Source organism: Ambystoma mexicanum, chromosome 6q, assembly GCF_040938575.1.
Source record: "Ambystoma mexicanum isolate Mex_15411 chromosome 6q, UKY_AmexF1_1, whole genome shotgun sequence".
NCBI classification, from domain to species: domain Eukaryota; kingdom Metazoa; phylum Chordata; class Amphibia; order Caudata; family Ambystomatidae; genus Ambystoma; species Ambystoma mexicanum.
In genome coordinates this window covers 1,213,002,215-1,213,022,648 of record NC_090937.1, presented here as the reverse complement: position 1 = coordinate 1,213,022,648, position 20,434 = coordinate 1,213,002,215, and positions in this window count along the sequence as shown.

Genomic DNA, 20,434 nt, shown 5'->3' with positions numbered 1-20,434 from the left:
ACACACATCCGTTAACTTCTTTCTTTTGCAATTGCAGTGAAGAACCGCCTGCTAAAAGCCAGTGATATCTCTGCTGGAAGATACAACCCAGTAGAAACATACTCATCACATCCAAAAAAGTAAGTGCAGTATTGTTGTAGTGTTCTGCCTGTTATTCAGACAGTGCAGTGTTGTTGTACTGTAGCCTAGACAATGTTATCCAAGTCCACAACACTTGCTTCACCCTTACTCTTTGCACCATGCCAGTTCCACTGTTTCTATTGTCATCAGAACACCAGTATGATAACATCCACTAGTTTTATAGAAGCATTATTTAAGCACATTACACTGTCATGCACATAGCACTACAACCTGCCCAATCAAAATGAACAGTCCTTTGCACAATCACACTCCTCAATGTATACCTACCCTCATATTCAGACACTCATGCACAGTACACAGAAATACATTGCACCACTTCCAACCCCGCACTTTCCTTTTTTCTCCAACAGACACAAGACAATGCCTACCAAAAAGCAACTCTGTAGAAAACAATGCAGAAATAGAGCAGATAAAACTCAAGCCATACAAAATGTGCATCCATCTCTAGCAGACTTTGTACAAAAGGTTCAAACAAAATAGCTAATACAGTCACTAAGCAAAACGGAACCAGGTAAAAAAAAGTGTGGCTTATCTTTCAAAATGTAAACCTAAAAGTAAATGTATACAGAAACATGCAAGTACCAGTAGTGCAAATACTACATCGACCAACAGTAACATAGCCACAAGTAAGCATTAAAAAAAATAATTTTACAAACATTTTTCCACCGTAGAATCCTTCAGATCCTTATCAAAACAGGGGAGAAATCATGCTCCACCCTTAAAACTTAGACAGAAAACGGATTCTGGTAGCTCTCACAGCCAGTGCAATGCTCATCAAAAGGAATTCAAAAGGAATTAATTTATATTCATTAAACAGAATGAAACCACTAACACAATTAATTAGTAAACTACAAAAAGTACTTCGCAACAGATGCCATATCAGCATAGATACCTTTGCAAATGTCTGAGCAGGTGAGTGGATTCTCACCACCAGCACAGAGCCATGTTTTAATGAAGAGGCAAACAAACAAGAGCAAAGAACCCCAATTACTATACATAGCAGTGGCCAACGGTATGAAAAGGTAGACAATACTATTATGGGAGAAGAAACGCTGATTGCAAGAATATATCCCCAGCAAACCTACAATCAACTCTTTTTTCCACCAAACCAATCCGTCACATCTTTAAATGGCTGTGCACCTCAATGTGTAACATACAAAAACAATCCTTCAAATCTTTGCAGCAGTTCCTCAATCAGTATGTGAAAGCCAAAGACAAATTAAAAAATTAAAATATGACAAACTATGACTCCTTTCATGTTCACAAATACACAAGATTATAAGGACATTCATTAACCTGCATATCCGGACCTGCTTACAAAAGCACCTTCCAACACATCAAAATGTTAGCAACACACAATTCCACTGTACGAAATCTCTTTCAGAGACTGTACTATGCAAAAAGTCCTGCTTTTGCACTGGAGCATTTAAATTACATTCTTCTACATTAGACAGCCAAAGAAATGCTCGAAGAAATACACCACATCCAAAGCAAATATTTTGAAATTGAAGAACACTTAAAAAATCCAGTAACTTTAGAAGAGAGTAGTAACAACCCTTCAGATGTCAACCTTCTATTACACATGTACAAAAAAGAAATAGCAACATTTAAAAGCACATCTGCTGAAGTACCAAGCCAAGTATGTGTGTGTTGCCACATAACTTTTATACAAAGAGCACCACAACTGTAGATATAACATACAAAATAGAGGACAATAAGGACTCCCAATTGTTACAATTAGCTCTCTATTTTACAGCATAAAACAAATACAAAATTACTAACCCCTCAATACTATGCACATACTGCACTGCAAAACTTGACAATAATCAAATGCCTTCACAGGCTATCACTAATAACTTGGACATATTTCCACTGCCAAAACCACTCGAACAGCTTAATTTGTATGAGATTGTAATCCAAACAGTGCACCCATTTCAAGTGATAATATGCTTTCAACCTAAAACAGCCAAGTTGCCTGCTTCTGAATTACTGAAAGGCATTTGTTGCAAAGTAGTTAATTTGCCATTATATATTATAGATACTCAAGGAGTACAACAGCCAATAGATAAATATTTGATTATCCTAGTGAATGGTGTACCTACAGAAGACAGAATAAATGTGGCAGCAACAAATTGGTTTAAACAAAGTTAGAGATGCCCTGCAATATCTTAAAGACAACAATGAATACTACAAAGAAATAAACATTGAAAAAAACCTCAGAGAAACCACTGAAATAATTCAGGATTCCTCATCAACTGGACAATTTGAACTTCTAGATCTTACTACAGCCTCCAATATTTTAGACCAGTATACAATTCACCCACTACACTCAAAAGACACCTTAGACAATGCACTTTAAAAATATCAAATGCAGCTAGCCAAAGGATCTCCAATCAGCATATGGGAAAAAAGTGTAGAAGCACAAACCTTTCCACTAGTGTTTCCTGCTGGAAAAGGTGGAAGGTATGATGAAAGATGCACACAAATAACATAATCAGAATACCGTTCTTTACGAATGTAGTCTGAAGACCCAAGATTCTGACAAAAAAAGAATACATATTCCACTTCCTCTTTGAAAGTGAAAGTGAACTAGCAACTCTATATGTCTATATGGAGTTGCACACATATTGGAAACAAGTCCCAATTTTTGAAACATGTCTGCTACACAGCTACTTCAAAAGGTGCAAGAGAAAGATTAATGTTACAGTCAAGTATTATAAATCTCTTGCAAAAATGCGAGGTACAAAAGAATACTGGTTTGGACATCACACAGATGTATGGTGTATGCTATGCAACCTTGGCCCACCCACATGATTTGTCACTTTAAGGTGTGCAGACTATGCATGGGAAGAGTTGCACAATTTCCTACACATAGCAAATGAAAACAAAGCAGGGACAGACATGAAAACACCAGGGGAACTCTGCTCTCTTGACCCTGTAAATGTGTCAAGGTACTTCCATCATCACTTTATTGCCATGCTGCACTTCATCTGTAATAAAACAATTCCTCCCTCAGAGAAATGGAACAATTCTTTTGGAGAAAAGAATATCAAGCCAGAGGGGCACCGCACATCCACATGCTTTTGTGGATTAAAGATGCTCCTTAATGTGGTCAGGACGTTGATGCCACTGTTTTATAGTACATTCACTAATATGTCATTTGCGAAATCCCTTCAGAAAGCGCATATAGTGACCTACATGCACACATTTTGCAGTTTCAAGCAGACAAGTGACAAGTATTGTCAGCGCAAATATAAAAACAAAGGCAAATACTACACCAAATGCTGCTTTGGTTTCCCTAAACCAGTTTCAGCAAAAGGACAAGTAAACAGCTTCATGTCTTGTCATCACAGTGTGAAAGGCAAATCGCCTAAGAACACAAACTGCATACAAAGGAAAACAAAGCAATGGTTACAATGCAAAAATTGCCCTTCTATGGAATGCAAACATAGATGTGCAGTACATTGCAGACAATTGCACTGCAGTTGCATGATATGTCACAGCCTACCTAACCAAAGCAGAGGAAACAGAGCTGAAAGAACTTTGGGATGATATATCATCTGACAAAACACTGTCACCAAAGATTATACAGCTTTGGCATAAAAATGCTCTCCCATGGAGAATGTGGCTGCTATGAATCCGCAGACGGTTTAATCAGCATCACCTTCTATGGGAAATCTGAAAACATAGTCTGGCTAAGCCTTGGTCCTGCTGCATTCAGATATTGAATTCTCAAATCGACCAAGACAGGAGAAAAATAGCCAAAAACTATCCCAACAGCCAGGAAATTTTGAAAAAATGTTTTATTGCACATATACTACCCGAACAGGAGTACTGCTTTGGAAACAATGTGCCTATACCACATAGCCCAAAACTTCTCAGACAATAAAAATATGAAACCTGAAGAGAAAAATATAAATACATAGTCAAAGGTTGTGAGTGCAGCCTTGTTAAACTTACCAAATGCAGCCTGATTAATCATATGAAGTTATCATTAAAAACTCATCAACACAGATAACTTTACTACATGTCCCTACTGCAACTTTTGAAATCATGGTGAAAAGAAGAAGATTTATTGGACACCCATGCCTCCTATGAAGATATTTTCAATGCAATTGCAATGAAGTGCAATGCAGATATAAACTTTACACAGTACAGAAACATGTTGGACAATGAACACCAACAAGAATAACTTCAAGCAGAACTAAGGGGGTAATTCATAGAATTCAGTGCACAAGTGGCGCACGCGGCTGGCGCACAGTGTGCGCGTGCGGCAGTCTGCACCAGCCGTATGCTCCAAAATCCATTTCCTCACACAGCGTATTCATGGATTTAAACAGCCATAACCAGCCGTGGCGCAGAGTGGCGCAGCGACCCTGCAGCAGCGCCAGTTATGCCCCCAACCCCTCCCCGTGCGCCATGAACAGCACACACATCCCGTACATGGCGCACAGGCCAGTGGACCAGCATACAGCCCCCCAACCACGAATACGCCTGTAAAACTCCCCGCACACCCCTCTGAATACACGTACCCCGCTGCGCAGGAAGTTTTACATGCGATTGGCCCTGTGCGAGTGGGGTACGTGGATTTCGGGGGTGCGCGGACAGTTCTACACACGATAGGCCCTGTGTGAGTGGGGTACGTGTATTTGGGGGTGCGCGGGCAGTTTTACACGCAATAGGTCCTGTGCGAGTGGGGTAAGTGTATTTTGGTGGTGCGTGGGAAGTTTTACATGCGATTGGCCCTGTGTGAGCGGGGTACGTGTATTTCGCGGGTGTGCGGGCAGTTTTACACGCGATTGGCCCTGTGCAAGTGGGGTACATGCATTACGGGGGTGTGTGGAACGTTTTACACACAATTGGCCCTGTGCGAGTGGGGTACGTGTATTACGGGGTGCACGGGAAGTTTCACACGCGATAGGCCCTGTGCGAGCGGGGTACATGTATTTCGGGGGTGCATGGGCAGTTTCACATGCGATTGGCCCTGTGCGAGCGGGGTACGTGTATTACGGGGGTGTGTGGGGAGAATCACACGCGATTGGGCATGTGCAAGCGGAGTATGTGTATTTTGGTGGTGCGCGGGCAGTTTGACACGCAAATGGCCCTGTGGGAGTGGGTTACGTGTATTTCGGGAGTGCGCAGGCAGTTTTACACGCGATTGGCCCTGTGCGAGCAGGGTACGTGTATTTCGGGGGTGCGCAGGCAGTTATACACGCGATTGGCCCTGTGCGAGCGGGGTACGTGTATTTCAGGGGAGCACGGGAAGTTTTACCCGTGATTGGCCCTGTGCGAGTGGGGTACGTGTATTACGGGGTGCGCGGGAAGTTTCACACGCGATTGGCCCTGTGCAAGCGGGGTACATGTATTACGGGGGTGCGCAGAACGTTTTACACACAATTGACCCTGTGCGAGTGGGGTACGTGTATTACGGGGTGCACGGGAAGTTTCACACGCGATAGGCCCTCTGCGAGCGGGGTACATGTATTTCGGGGGTGCATGGGCAGTTTCACATGCGATTGGCCCTGTGCGAGCAGGGTACGTGTATTACGGGGGTGTGTGGGGAGAATCACACGCGATTGGGCATGTGCAAGCGGAGTATGTGTATTTTGGTGGTGCGCGGGCAGTTTGACACGCAAATGGCCCTGTGGGAGTGGGTTACGTGTATTTCGGGAGTGCGCAGGCAGTTTTACACGCGATTGGCCCTGTGCGAGCAGGGTACGTGTATTTCGGGGGTGCGCAGGCAGTTATACACGCGATTGGTCCTGTGCGAGCGGGGTACGTGTATTTCAGGGGTGCACGGGAAGTTTTACCCGTGATTGGCGCTGTGCGAGTGGGGTACGTGTATTACGGGGCTGCGCGGGAAGTTTCACACGCGATTGGCCCTGTGTGAGCGCGGTACATGTATTTCGGGGGAGCGCAGGAAGTTTTACCCGCGATTGGCCCTGTGCGAGCGGGTTACGTGTATTTTGGGGTGCGCGGGCAGTTTTACACGCGATTGGCCATGTGCGAGCGGGTTGTGTGTATTTCGGCTGTGCGCAGGCAGTTTTACATGCGATTGGCCCTGTGCGAGTGGGGTACGTGCATTTCGGGTGTGCCCCAACGAATTGGCAGTATGTGTCCTCCCAGGTGTGCCCTCTCCCCCTGCCCATGGCCTGCAGGTGGACCACAACACAGGGGAACACACTGCACCCCTGGCCATGCCCCACAGGCAGCCCATCCACCCTGGCGAAGCCCCCCAGCCAGCCCCCATGTCACCACGCAGAAGTGAGCACTGACTCATGTCCCCCAGCACCCCCATCCACCCAGCATTGACGGGCACCTGCCAGCAGTCCCCGACTCATGTCCCCCAGCACCCCCATCCACCCAGCATTGAGGGTCAGGCCCCAAATCATGTTCCCCAGCACCCCCATCCACCCAGCATTGAGGGTCAGGCCCCGACTCATGTCCCCCAGAACCCCCATCCACCCAGCATTGAGGGTCAGGCCCTGACTCATGTCCCTCAGCACCCCCATCCACCCAGCATTGACGGGCACCTGCCAGCAGGCCCCAACTCATGTCCCCCAGCACCCCATCCACCCAGCATTGAAAGGCACCTGCCAGCAGGCCCTGACTCATGACCCCCAGCACCCCCCATCCACCCAGCATTGAGGGTCAGGCCCTGACTCAGGTCCTCACCCAACATGTCATGAAGATGCACATTCATGGGCCTCATGTCCACCAAAACACCACTGCACGCCACCCCAGTCTTTAGACACAATGAAGTTTCCCATCCACCCCACACTGAAAGGCCTATTACTTGTCACTAACCAAAAGTCAAATATGCACATCAACACATGTCCGTCACACACACACACTGGGTGCGAGTGATTGTGTAAACCCACATTGTGACATGCAGTAAACCACAGAGCAAATACCACACATGGAAGTAAGAAATCAAAATGTATTGTGCACAAAAATAATAAAAATGATTCAAAGCATGTAAATAATCATAAACCAGAAAAAAGGCATGTCCAAAACAAAACAAAAAAATAATGATGCCACAATCCAAATGAATCTAAATAAAGTTTGTCAGAAATCCTTGTCCACCAAAGTAAATCCAAAGGAAACCAAAATCCAAAAAATCCATTGATCCATGGTGAGGGTAAATGATGTAATAAAAAAAATCCACTGTCTAACTATGTACAAATATTGCAACAAGGGTCCATGAGCCCAACAAATGAAATGAAACCTATATACAAAACCCTACCTAATTTACAACTATATACAAAAACGTGGGGCATTGTCCAAGCGTCCCCAAATAAAAATTTAAAAAAAGGAAACCTATCACCAACTAACTATATACAATGGCGGTGGGCAAGTCCTGCGGCTCACTCTGTGATGTTGCGGGCCAGGGCATCATCGAACTCCATGTCTATCTCCTGGAGGTGGGACTCTGTCCTGGCCCTGAGGTCTCGCAGGGATGCACTCATGGCCTGTTCCAACTCCCTGCGAGTTGCCTCGAGGCCCTCAGCCCGCCTCAGCACCTGACGCATGGAGAACTCCGCCCTGACCCTGGTGAGCCGTACCTCTTCCGCCCGCCGCTCCGCATCTATATGCTGGCCCAGCCGCAGCCACATGGAAGACACTCCCATTCCAGGGTTCTCCTGCCCTCTGGCCGATGCCTGCCCCTCTGATGTTGATGGCCTCGAGCCATCATGGCTCCCACCTAGAGCCTGCTGCTGCTGCTGTCCATGTGCCCTGTCCGATGATGCCTGCACATCCTCCTGGTCTCCAGTTTTTGGCGTGTCCACCCCTGCTGGACCGCTGACTCCTGAATGTGGCAGGGATGGGATCTCCACCAAGCTGGCTGTGTTGGTTGGGCCAGGTCCACAGGGGGCCCTGGTGGAATCTGGGCCGGAAGACAGCAGGGAGAACGACTGGCGCATAGTCTCCACACAGGAGGAGAGGTCCGCCAGTGTGCGTGACACATGTAGGAACCCACCGACCAGGGCCCCTCCCAACAGTGCCATGTTGCCACGCAGCTCTTCATGACGGCGTGCATGCTCCCCCCAGGAAGCACGCATGTCATCACGAATGTCACACGTGCGCAACGCAACACCAATCAGGACGGAGCCCCTACGATCATGGGACCCCTCGCCCGCAGGCAGTGGAGAGCCAGATGATGTGGGCCTCCCCCCTACCTGTGGACGGGCCTAGGATGGGGCATCTCTGCTGGTGCATGGTGGTGCAGTCACAGGGTCAGGGACAGCGACATGCACAGGCCCCTCCACGGTGACCTGTGCTGCCTCTTGACCCTGGCCCTGGACTGCACCACTAGCACCAGTGGTACTACCCCCACCAGGCCCCATGTGCAGCTCAGTAGCGGGCTCCTCCTCGTCTGTGAAGACCACCAACCTGGATGTCTCTGCACCGTCTTCCTCAATTGCAAGCGCCTATGGGGGCTCACCCGGCCCTTCCGCTACAGCCGTAGTGGCAGACACGGCACCAGTACCCTTGCTACCGGATGATGGCAATTCCTGGGAGGGTGGCTGGTCCTTCCGTCGCCACCCGGTGGAGGCATCCCCGCCGCTTGGCTCCACAGCACCGTATCCGCCCTCTTCTTCACCCGACGCTGCGTAGAGGGAGACATAGAACACAAGCATCAGGGCACTGTACAATAGTCCCCTAGACAGGAAGCAATAACACATGAGTGGCACTGTCAAACGTCACTTCCATCCTGTCCCTCCAGAACACATGGGTCAAGCACGCAACACATATGCAGAAACAGGCATGTCGTTTACAATCAACATCAGCATCCATGTACAAGGCCCTCCATGGACATAAATGTTACCTTCAAACTCACATGCATCATGGCTCATACTGATCCCATGCACACACATCACCAGAGGCTCATGCATCATGGCTCGTACACCACAGACACAGTGGATACAACGGTGACCAGACTGCATGAGTGAATCTACGCATCTTCATGGACATTTCTCATGCATCTATGGCGTTTCAAAGTCACACACACGCTTCTCAGACACACAGACATGCACACCATACATGTACATGAGAGCAGCACCCATCTCTCACCCCCCACCCATATCCAAGAACAGGGACTGGCATGCATTCATGTGTGCATTCCGCATGCAGCTCACCATGTCTCATTGGAACACATGCACCATCCATGTGGTTCACGCATTACTGGTCTCACATGCATTACCATGATGTTCCGGCGCATACACATCCATACATGGCCTCACATACAGGCAAGTAGCTGACTACCAGCACACTGCAACATGCCCTGTTTCACACAGCAATGCATGGCCACTTACCGCTTGACTCCAGATGGGCCTGCATCCTGAGGATCTGGTGGCGAAGCACTGGGCGAATGCGCTCCAGGACCCTCATCTGCTAGTTGTTAAGCTGGCCCTGGCGCCCCACTGCACACTCTGCCTCTAAGAGGCGAAGGGCCTTCCTGAGGGTCCTGGACTTGTAGTTCTCCTAGCGCTTCTGGACGTGTCTCAGGTCTCAGGGTGCGAACCCCTCCGCATTCATGGAACCCACGATGCCCGTCCAGATCCTCCTCCGTCCTTCCTTGTAGGCGCGCAATGGTGTGAAGAGGACATTAGAATGCCCCAGGACATGCTCCACCAGAACACCAACTTCCTTCTCACTGAAGCTGGTGTCCCTCTGCCTCTCGATGGGGGTCACCAGTGGTCTTGGATGGTGTTTGCCCCGACATGGCGACCCCCGAGGCAGGCATGGGTGGGCAACTGGGTCCTGGGGCTGGGCTGTGGAGCGATGGTATCCCAGTCGGGAGTCTTCTATTCCAGCAGGGGTGGACACAGCAACTGGACCCCTGCAAATGGCTGATATGCAGGCACCCAATAGCAGGGCACGTGGGCAGCAGGCAGGCAGCAGCAGATGGCAGGTGGGAGCATGCTCGAGGCTCTTCGGGGCAGGAAAATGGCCTTTTGGGCAGGAGCGTGGTCTTCCATGTGTTTTCGCGTGGCCAGCTTGATACAGAGTGATTTTGTACATGAAAAAAGTGCACTTCAGTGTGCTATTGTAGGAAAGGGCCTTAGCGCGTAGGCCATAAGTGGCGTGACGCACGCGGGTGTTTCCCTCAGCACGGGTCAAAGGTGAGCGGGTCCCGGCAGTTCGCTGTACATGCCTTTCGTGGAGACCAATGTGTGTGTTGCTACTTCTTGTTGTTTCGCACACCATCACTACTTCACAGCTATCAAGGACGTATCTCTTCTTTTGGCGGGCGTATTGGCTATGCGTGTTTTTCATTATCATGCTAGTCTGACGGTGAGTCGCGCACTCTATTTTTCCCACTGCATATTTTTTCCCTGTGTATCGCGTACCCACTTTCGACGTCATAGTAGCCTGTGTGTCCCACGCGTACGTGTTTTTCGTGTCCCTGGGTGCTACCGCGTACTGCGGGAGGTTAATTCCACACACGTGGGCTACCGGGGTGCGTGCACGGTTTTACTGCAGTTTTGGGGTGCCTGTGCATTGTGTGACTCCTCAATTGATCTGCGGGGTCACATACAGCCTTACAGGTGCAGGGGTGCTTATAACATCTTGTATCCCACCCCCTTCACCCCAATTGCCCAGGACAATTGTGGTGTATACCTCCCATTGGCACTTCTCCATCTGTGCCGGCACTACTCCATCTGTGCCAACACTACTCCATCTGTGCCATGGTTGGGAGGCCACCAAAGGTGAGGGGCGCCTCAGCTGGGTGTACTCCTCGTGGCGGGTGTGGTCTGGGACGTGGCCGGGGTGACCAGTGAGTAGGGGGACTCCAGGGTGTCCAGGGTGGCTGCAGAGGGGGAAGAGGCAGGGGTGCGCCAGCTCGGGGTGATGTTGAGCCACGTGTTGTTGCAGTCATGCCACCACCCCCTGTGGCTCCGGTAGATGCAGTTCTTGCATCTGGCACTGGCGCCGTGTGACCCGGCAGTCCGGTTCATCGACTGCCACGGGCCCAAGGGTAGTGGTAGCTGCAGGTGCAGCTGTGGACACCACCGCCCAGGCTCAGGGTCTGCCAGCGCAGGCTGAGTTGGCACTTGAAGAGTCACTGGAAGATTTCCAGCAGGTCAGGGGGAACACCGTAGGTGCACGCAGGGCTGCCCTGACCGAGACACGTGTCCCTGGGGCAGCAATGTCATCTGCTGCCCCGACCAGCCGGGTGTTGGCAAGTGCATGTTGTGAGTCTACCAACCAGGACAGTCACGGTCAATGACCCTGGCATAGCGGATGTTGCTGCCCAGGGTCCATTCCATGGCACCCAGCAGCCACTGACACAAGTCAGGCCTTGGTTGTCCTTCAACCTGCCACTCCCTTGTTTCATTCCACCGGTCCCACTGGCCATACTGATCAGGACGGCATTCGCCAGCCAGGGTCCGCGCCACCATCCAAGAGGAGGAAGGTTGCATCTGCAGCACAGGCTGGGACCCCAGACACAGCCACGGCCTCCTGCACGTCAAGGAAGAAGCCTTTCTGCAACCAGGAACTGGACTCCCTTGTGGACTACGTGCAGGCCCACAGACATGACATGCTAGTGGGTCGGAATTGTCAAACTATGGCTGCCCATCGGAATACCCACTGGAAGCATGTCGCGGATAATGTGAGTGCTGAGTGCAAGAAGCGTTGAATGACCTCAAACGCAGCGCTAAGGCCAAGTGTGCCTCGAATTACAGCATGACTCTGGTGACTGGCAGTGGGCCACCACCTGAGGAGGATCACCTCACTCCGCACGAGGCACTCATTGCTGAGTTCATTCCACAAGAATCGGTTGAAAGAGTGGAAGAGATGCAGGACTTTGATGCCCAGTCCAGTCAGTGTTGTTGCCCTTCTCGCCCCCTTCCACTCCTCTAAGGTAATTATTAAAGTTTACTTGAATGCGACCGTCTTGGTCCAAGGCCTTCAGGCCAACCTTCACCTCTTTGATCGAAGCTTTCCGCGCCTCATCAATTTCCTTTCTTCTCCTGCTGTCCCCTCCTCCCTTTCTGTGGCTACCTCGCTTCCCTTTTCTGCCTCCAGCTTGGCTACCTTGCCTTCACCTTCTCTCTCTGCCCCCTCTCGGGCCCCTTCTACACCTCCGAAGAACGTACCTCTGAGCTGTACCCCTCCTCGGAAGTCCCTCAAGGATGGCAACCTTCTCCATATTGCCACTCTAAACTCTCGCTCTGCTGTCAAACTCTCCACTGATATCTGCCGCCTCCTGGAAGAACTTGACCTTGATGTCCTCGGTCTCACCATGGTTTACGACCAGTTCTGTCACTAGCTTTGACACACTCCTACTTCTTGGCTACAAGATCCTCTCCGCGCCTAGGCCCAACCGCCCTGAGGGGATGTAGCCCTGATATTCCCTGAGTGGATTCCTGCCTCTGTCACTCCCACGCAGGTCTATTCCTCCTGTGAATGCCTTGTCTGCAGGTTCTCTCTCTCCCCTAGCCATTCCCTTACTGTGGCTACTATCTATCGGCCACCTGGTCAGATCTCCTCCATCCTCAATCAGTGGGTGGACCTCTCCTCCTCACTCCTGGCCTCAACCTCCTTCTTGGAGACTTCAACATCCACCTGGATGCCCCCTGTCCTCCCTCTGGACTCTTTCGCGATCTTTGATATTCTCTCTCACTCACTATTCTCCCCTCTGGCCCAACTCATTCTGCAGGACACACTCTGGATGTCCTGATCGCCTCAGACCTTCCCCTCTCTGTCCCTCTCTCCACCCCTCTCCTGGAGTGATCATTTTCTCCTCTCCTCCCACCTCACCCTTCCTACCCTCCAGGCCAAGCCACCTCTAGCACTGCCACCCACCTTCTCGGTTATCCGACCCATGAAGCGCGTATCAGTTGAGGCTTTCGCCGCCACCTTCACACCTCCTCCTCCCCCTTTGGCTGACTCTCACCCTGACACAGCCCTCTCAATGCTCCACTCTGCTATATCTGATACTCTTGATATCCTTGCCCCTGTCATGAGAATCCGCCTGAAATCCAAAGCCAATTGCAACTCATGGTACGACTTGGACCTTGTCACCCCAAAACACAAGTGCAGGGTGGCCAAGAGGAAATGGCATGCTTTGTGTTCATCCTCTGACAAACTGGCCTGCTACCTGCTCCAAAGACAATACCGGCTCTATGTCCTAACCAAGAAGAGAGCCCATATCCAAGCCCGCGTCTCTGCGGCATCAAACAACTCGGCAGAACTCTTAAAAATCTGCAAGGAACTGGCCAATCCTGTCGCAGTTTCTACCTCCCCTGTCCCCTCCCAGGCCCTCTGTACGGCACTTGCTTCTCACTTCATCTCTAAAACTCAGGACATCCTGTCCTCTCTATCCTCCTATCCCCCGTCTCCCCCCACTCTCTGCTCCTCCCCTGATCTCTCTGCAGCCACCGGACCTCCCTCCTTCTCTGCCTTTCCCCTGTTCTCCGCAGACAAGGTTTCTAGACAAATCTGATCTATGAAAGTGTTGTCGAAACAGGTTCACCCCTGTTCCACCAAAACTATCAAGGACCACATCGACCCCCTGGCTCCTGCCCTGGATGATTTCGGCAATCACTCCTTCACCACTGGAGTCTTCCCATCCCCCCTGAAGCACTCCCTTGTGCACGCTCTTCTTAAGAAACCCTCTGCCGACCCCTCCTGCCCAGCTAACTATCGCCCAATCTCCATCACCCCCTTCCGGGGCAAGCTCCTGGAGAAACTGGACATCTCCACACTGAATCTGTTGGTTGTCTTCATGACCATCAGTCTGGCTTCAGAGCTGCCAGAAGCATGGAAACTGCTCTCCTGAACATCCGTGAAGACCTGCTCTACAACCTTACTCTAACACCCCTTGTGTTCTCATATAACTTGATCTCTCCTCTGCCTTTGACACTGTCAACCATGCCATCCTGCTCAACCGTCTACATGATAACCTGGGTATCACTGGTCAGGCTCTGGGGTGGCTGACTTCCTTTCCCTCCAACCGACCCTCCCAGGTTCAGCTGGGGTCTTTCCTCTACGATATCTTTGTCTCTACCTGTGGTGTCCCCCAGCGATTTAACCTCTCTCCCTGGTTGTTCAACCAATACCTGGCGCTCCTTGCCCACCGCATTGCCACTCTCTGCCCCAACTTTCAGTGCTATGCAGATGATACTCAGCTCATTTTCAGGCTACCATCGGCCTCCGCCTCTCCTCCCCTCATCTCTGACTGTCTGTCTGCCATCCAGGAGTGGTGTGCTGCCAATGGCCACTGCCTTAATACCAGTAAGACTGAAATTCTGCTCATTGGCACATCCACTCCCTCCTTCCCTGCAGCTCTCTGGCTGGCCTCCCTTGGCCCTCTTCCCGCTCCCACCTGCATGGCTAAAAACCTCAGGGTCATCTTCAATTCCACACTCTCCTTCTCTCCTCACATCTCTGATGTCTCTAACAAGTCTAATTACCAGCTGCACCTCCTCAGAGGTATTCTTCCTTTCCGCTCCGTCCCCCAGAAGCACACTGTCTCCAGAGCCCTGGTTCTCTCTAAGCTAGACTATTGTAACAGCCTCTATCTAAATCTGCCTGCTTCTACTCTCCGCCCTCTGCAACTCATCCAGAACAGGACTGCAAGACTTGTCCGTTGCCTCAAGCCCAAGGATCGTATCTCTCCAGGACTGAAATCTCTGCACTGGCTCCCAGTGGCTGCAAGGATTAAGTTCAAAACCCTCTGCAGTGTCCACAAGGCGTTCTGGGGCCTAGGGCTGAAATACCTTCAACTCTCACTTCCTAAATATCTTCCTTCTCGACCTCTCCGCTATTCCTGCTCCAACTCCCTCAGGGTCAGTCGCTTCTCCAAGTAACAAGTTGGTGGTAGATCTCTCTCTTCGGAAGGGGCCTCCCTCTGGAACAGCCTTCCTGCCTCCCTGAAACTTGAGGAGAACCATCTCCATTTCCGGAAGCACCTCAAAACCTTCCTCTTTGCTTCTGCTTTCACTCCCCCTCTCCCCTGTTGATTTTCCTGACAGATACTGCACTGGATACCTGGCCCCCCTTCTGATCTTGGGCCAGGCCCGCCAGTTGCCCACCTGCACTGCCTCCCTGGCAACCCCAGCACCTGAGGACTGTTTTTCTGTATCCTCACAGCCCCCCTTACCAGCACTTATGTTCTTCACTTACCATACACTGCCACCTGCTGGCCGTTTTGTTTATCTTATTTATTTTCCCTTGCCTCGTCGTGCCTTGAAACACTTGTGTATAGGCTTGTTATGAATACCATATCATATCATATCATATGTCCAGCCCATGTGAGTTTTGCCTGTGTGATGTGTTGTGCTTGACTGCCACTACATGCTATGTGTACATGGTTTTCATGTGCTAGTCATGCAATGCTTCACTGATGCGTGCTTGCTGTGCAGGATGGTGGACATGTAGAGCAGACGGGGACTGTCCTCATCACCACACTTGCACCCTACTCACATGTTAGTCACCCAGATGCCCCTCAGGTCCATGTTCCTGCTCACTGGCCCTCTGCATGTAGCCAGGGGTGGTTTTCCTCTCAGCACTGGGACTATGTCATTGCATGACTGACGTGCATGTGTCCTCTGCCTGCATGCAAGTACTCCACGTAGACATGCCCCCTTGCCCCTCCACCCCCCATGCACCCCAATTACACCATTGCACTGTTGTGCATCATTCATTTTGGCGTACTGCAATGGCATATTCAAGCCTCCAGTGTACATGCTAACTTCCACCAGCCAACCTGCCAGACACATGCAGTGGAGTACATCCTCTGCCCTTCATGCAGAGTGTATCACTTGGACTGTGCAGATGGCAGATGCTCTGCAGGGACATGAGTGCCCATTCATGTCCAGGTGCATTCCATGCATGCCCCTATGTGTCCTTGCCTGGATGATCATTGTAGTACGTGTCTTGTATGAGTAACATTTCATGGGATTTCTACAGCCATACCATGCCCACTCTGGCCCTGTCCTGCATCACACACATGTTTAGGGTGTCACAGCCTGTGTGGGGCACAGTCCTCCCCCAGTTTCAGGCCCACCGACTCTGCCCAACTGGTGTAGTGGCTTTTGCACACTTGGGTGTACTACTGAGGGTTCGTCATGTGTCCTGCTTACTTTCCCGTCATCATCTGCTGTGTTGTCAGTTGACTCAGATGATGCCATTGATGCTAGTCAACACTGTCTGCAATACACAGGTCTCTGTTCAGCCTTTTGCTACAAAGCAAGGCATCCCGCATTTTCTCTGAGGGGGGGCTTTGCTTGTAGCCATGCAACCCATTGCATGCACATTGCATGTGATCTCTGAACTAGCCCTTCCACTGGCTTCACGATTTTTGATACACATCCTGAAATACTTGTTCATGTAGATAGTGAGTAACGCACACATGTTCTGCATCAACCCGCTTCTGAGCCGTGTAACACCGTTCTACATGCCTACTCACTGATGCAATGTCAAATTGACCAGGCATGCATGGCAGTTTCTGTTTTGTGTGTGACATGTCTGCTTCATGTGTTGGCTATCTGTGTGATGTCTATGTGTATGTGTGTCATGTGCTTCTGACATGTGTACTAATTTGTTTTTCTCTCCACTTTTCAGGTGATGATGCAATGGAGCCAGAGGATGGTGTTGTCATGCCAGGCAAAGGGCTGTTATTACAACCACAACCCGGCACAAGTGGGGGTTGTGGGGTGGTAGACCACGAGAACCCACATGTGCTTCAGTCCATCTTGTCTTTGGCTGGCTATGAGTCCAGCCCAGATGACCACTCTGACAGCCATATTGAGTTGGACGTGCATCAGGTCCATACGTCAGGGGTGAGTGATTCTGATGTGGACACTTCTCCGTCCGCGACACCTAAACTGAGGGGCCGGACAGTGGTGGGACCTCTGCCTGTGGTGGATTGGGATGCAGGGTCACCCTCCACACCAGTCGCTGATATGCCTGTGGCATCACTTAGACGGGGGCATGTAGTCGTGGAGCCGCGGGAGGTGCCAACCCAACGAGGTCCCGCAGGTGTCAAGCCCAGCAACGCGGTGGCCGCGCACCACTGAGGTATACTGAGTGGGAGCAAGACATAACTTGCAATTCAGAACATCAGAGGGCAGCACGTGATGACATCGCTGCAAGCATGGAACGTGTGGCCCAATCCGTGCTCCCCCCTGCTAGGCAGGTGCTTCTCCAGCGCAGGCGGCGCAGTCCACAGCCCGCTCGCTCAGGCTGGGCATGGCAGCCTCTGACAGGACGCGCCAGGCTGAAATGTTGACTCTGCTTCAAGCAATTACTGCTCACGCAGAGGCACACATGGCTGCCCTGAGGGCTGAGTCTCAGTCCATCAGATCCCCTCTGGGTGCCCTCTTGACATCCCAGAGGGTGCGGTCAGAGGAGAGGTTTGAGCAGCTTGAGCGTACCATCTCAGCTGAGCTACATGCTTGCCAGGAGGTACATCGGTTGTCCAGCCAGACCACACAGGAAATACTCAGTGCTACACGTGTTACCTTGCAAGAGGAAGCATGTGTATCATGGGAGGTTCTGCATGCAGATTTGTGTGCCATTGCCGCACAGAACCAAGCTCACCCGTCCGGCAGATGTGCTGCCGATGAGGGGCAAGCTGCGCCTAGGCATGGTCAGGCTCCTGTACCACGTCGTCCTTTACAGGATGAGGCAGACTCAGGCGACGGATTATCTTCCACACAGGTTGTGGTGTGCAGGCGTTGAGCCCATGGAGGGTTTTTTTTTGTCTCAACATCATCGCATGTGGGTGTTGAGGTGCACCCTGTACCTCCCCCCCCTGGAGGCCCCCCGTGTCGTATGTGGCCATTTTTGATTTTTTCCTTTCAGTTTAGTTAGTTAATATTAACTATTTGATAGTTATCTTAATTAGGTTATATAGGTTGTTCATTGTTATTTAATTAGTTAATATAGTTTAATATTGTTTGTCTATTGTGCATTCATGTGATGGTGTGGTGCTTTATGGCTTTTGAAAGCATACACTGTCTGTTCCAGGTGGGCCCTTCAAGCTTGTCCTGTGTATGTGTTTGCAGCTTCGGTCCTGACTCACATAGGCCACTCCTGCTTCCCTTATCCATGGGCTCGCTAGGATGGTTCGGTGTTACCAAATATTTCACAAGGGCTTTGGACTTCCTTAATTACTGTGGTCTGTCTGCTGCTGTTCTACTTGTGTTAACACCTCTAGTGGGGATTGGTTGCGTTTCCTCCACCCCATGTCGGTGATGAATTTGGGTGAGTATGTGATTGATTTCTCCATTAATTGATGTGGATTGTGATGTATGTTATTTTCTTGCCTGTATATGTGCTTGATGCACGTCATGCCATAGAAAATAGCCTGTTACCTTGGCCTGTCAAAGTGACACTGATGGTGGGAGGAGTTTGGATGTAGCTCTGTAACCTGGCCCTGTGACAACCAGCATGTAGACACACACACACCGGGAACTGTCAAGCCTTATTAATTTATTTCATGCCCTTTCTGCAGGAAGATGAGCCTCCAGACTACCTTTGCCAGCAGACACAGGGACGATTAATACAGAAAACTGGGCACGTTCGGTGGTGCAGACCTGTGGATTTGTGCGCAAGCAGATGCACAGGGCTTGTGCTCAGACATCCGACAGAAGCAGGTGTGTTTCCAGGAGATCCTGGCAAGGTGAGCAACACAAGGTCCCACACCACAGACTACCTTCCACCAGGCCACTTGCACATGGATGCTTAGTGGCACCAGTGCTGTGGAGCCTTGCCAGGCATTGCTGGAGAAACACACAGTACAGCTGACATGCATTGAGGGCCAAATGCTAAGTGCCTTTACTAGCTGTCAGTGGCCCACGCAGGGGCAATCAAACATATCCTTGAGTACCCCCTGCTCTATTTAAGCAGAGTAATTAGGGTAGTAGCGTTCCTGGACAGAAACTGATACAGCGCACAGGGAAAACCAGCGAGGCTCAGACTTGTGGTGAGTGCATGTCATTTGCATGTGCAAATTGCCACATGCACGACCTACTTAAATCTGCGGTGGCCAGAACGCAACTTGTACTGAAGTTGCACCTTGCTATACGCGTCTAGCAGCTCACCCAGGGACCATTGCATCATGTCTGATTCTTGACCCACTGGTCTTCCATTTCCCACGCGGCCACATTGCCGGCATTACTGCATTGACAGTGTATGTACCATCGGTGGGCCAAGCTAACGTATGGGTACATAGCAACAGACAGGGGAGTTTGTTTGTGGAGATCTCACTTACTTTGGGGCATGGATGGGTGTGTGTGTGTGTGTTGTAAACACACATTCAGATTAGTAACTCACGCTCTCTTTGCAGCATTGAAGTGCTCCTGTTACCGGACGTGAGAGTGCGCAGGCAGGAGGCCAGCACTCACCCCAGAGATAAGTGTCTCTTTGGCTTTCATTTGACTGATTTGGTATAATGTGCATGATGAACATGTTTTCTCTGATTGAGTGTGTGTTTTTGTGATTAGTTGTATTTTGCCTACTTTACCATGAAAATCCACATCCACTTTCCTGCCCCTCTTTCCGGTTATCCTGAATACCAATGCCTGTCCATGCAACATATCCCTGACCCTCCTTCCTGCCGGGGTCTAAGAGGCCTGTGTTAGTTTGACCTTGCAGGCACCCAGACCACGGAGAGGGAGGTTGGTTCGTGCCACTCCTGCGCCTGGACACCAGAGCATTGACAGTACCCATCAGTTGTTGCATCATCTTTGTATGTTATGTACCGTGAATGGTACCCATCCTGTTGGACCATTGTTCAACTGTGCTACCTTGGTTGTTCTATTATTGTGCTTGTACATGTGCTTTGACATTTCCTGCTACCTCAAGTCATCTACTGGAGACTCTTCCAGGGTTTTTTGGTGCCTACAGCCTTTTTCACTGGTTTGTGGGTTTGCATACTTGAAGTTCTCTGCAATTTGGCATTTTTACCAGTTAAGGTGGCCTCTGAGGGGGCTGGACCCTATTTACATGCAAGCTGGAACATGGAGCCCAAGGGGTAGGGTGATCCTGTAGCCAGGTAGACTTGAAGGAAGAAGGCTACATAAACCAGAGACAGTTGTTCAGAAGGTCACAGTGATGTGTAAGTGAGGGCCTTTTGTTGTTGGACAGTTGGCTTGGCCTACAGTTTTTTGGGCACTCTGACATTGTAATTGTGGGGTACTATGTACATGATGTGTTGTGCTGCTCATTGCCTGTTCCTGTGTTGTCTTTACTTTTCAGGTGTCAGGGGATTGGTGTGGTTTGACATGCTGGGGTGTTCACATGGCCAATGTTCACATGTGATGTGTACAGGACA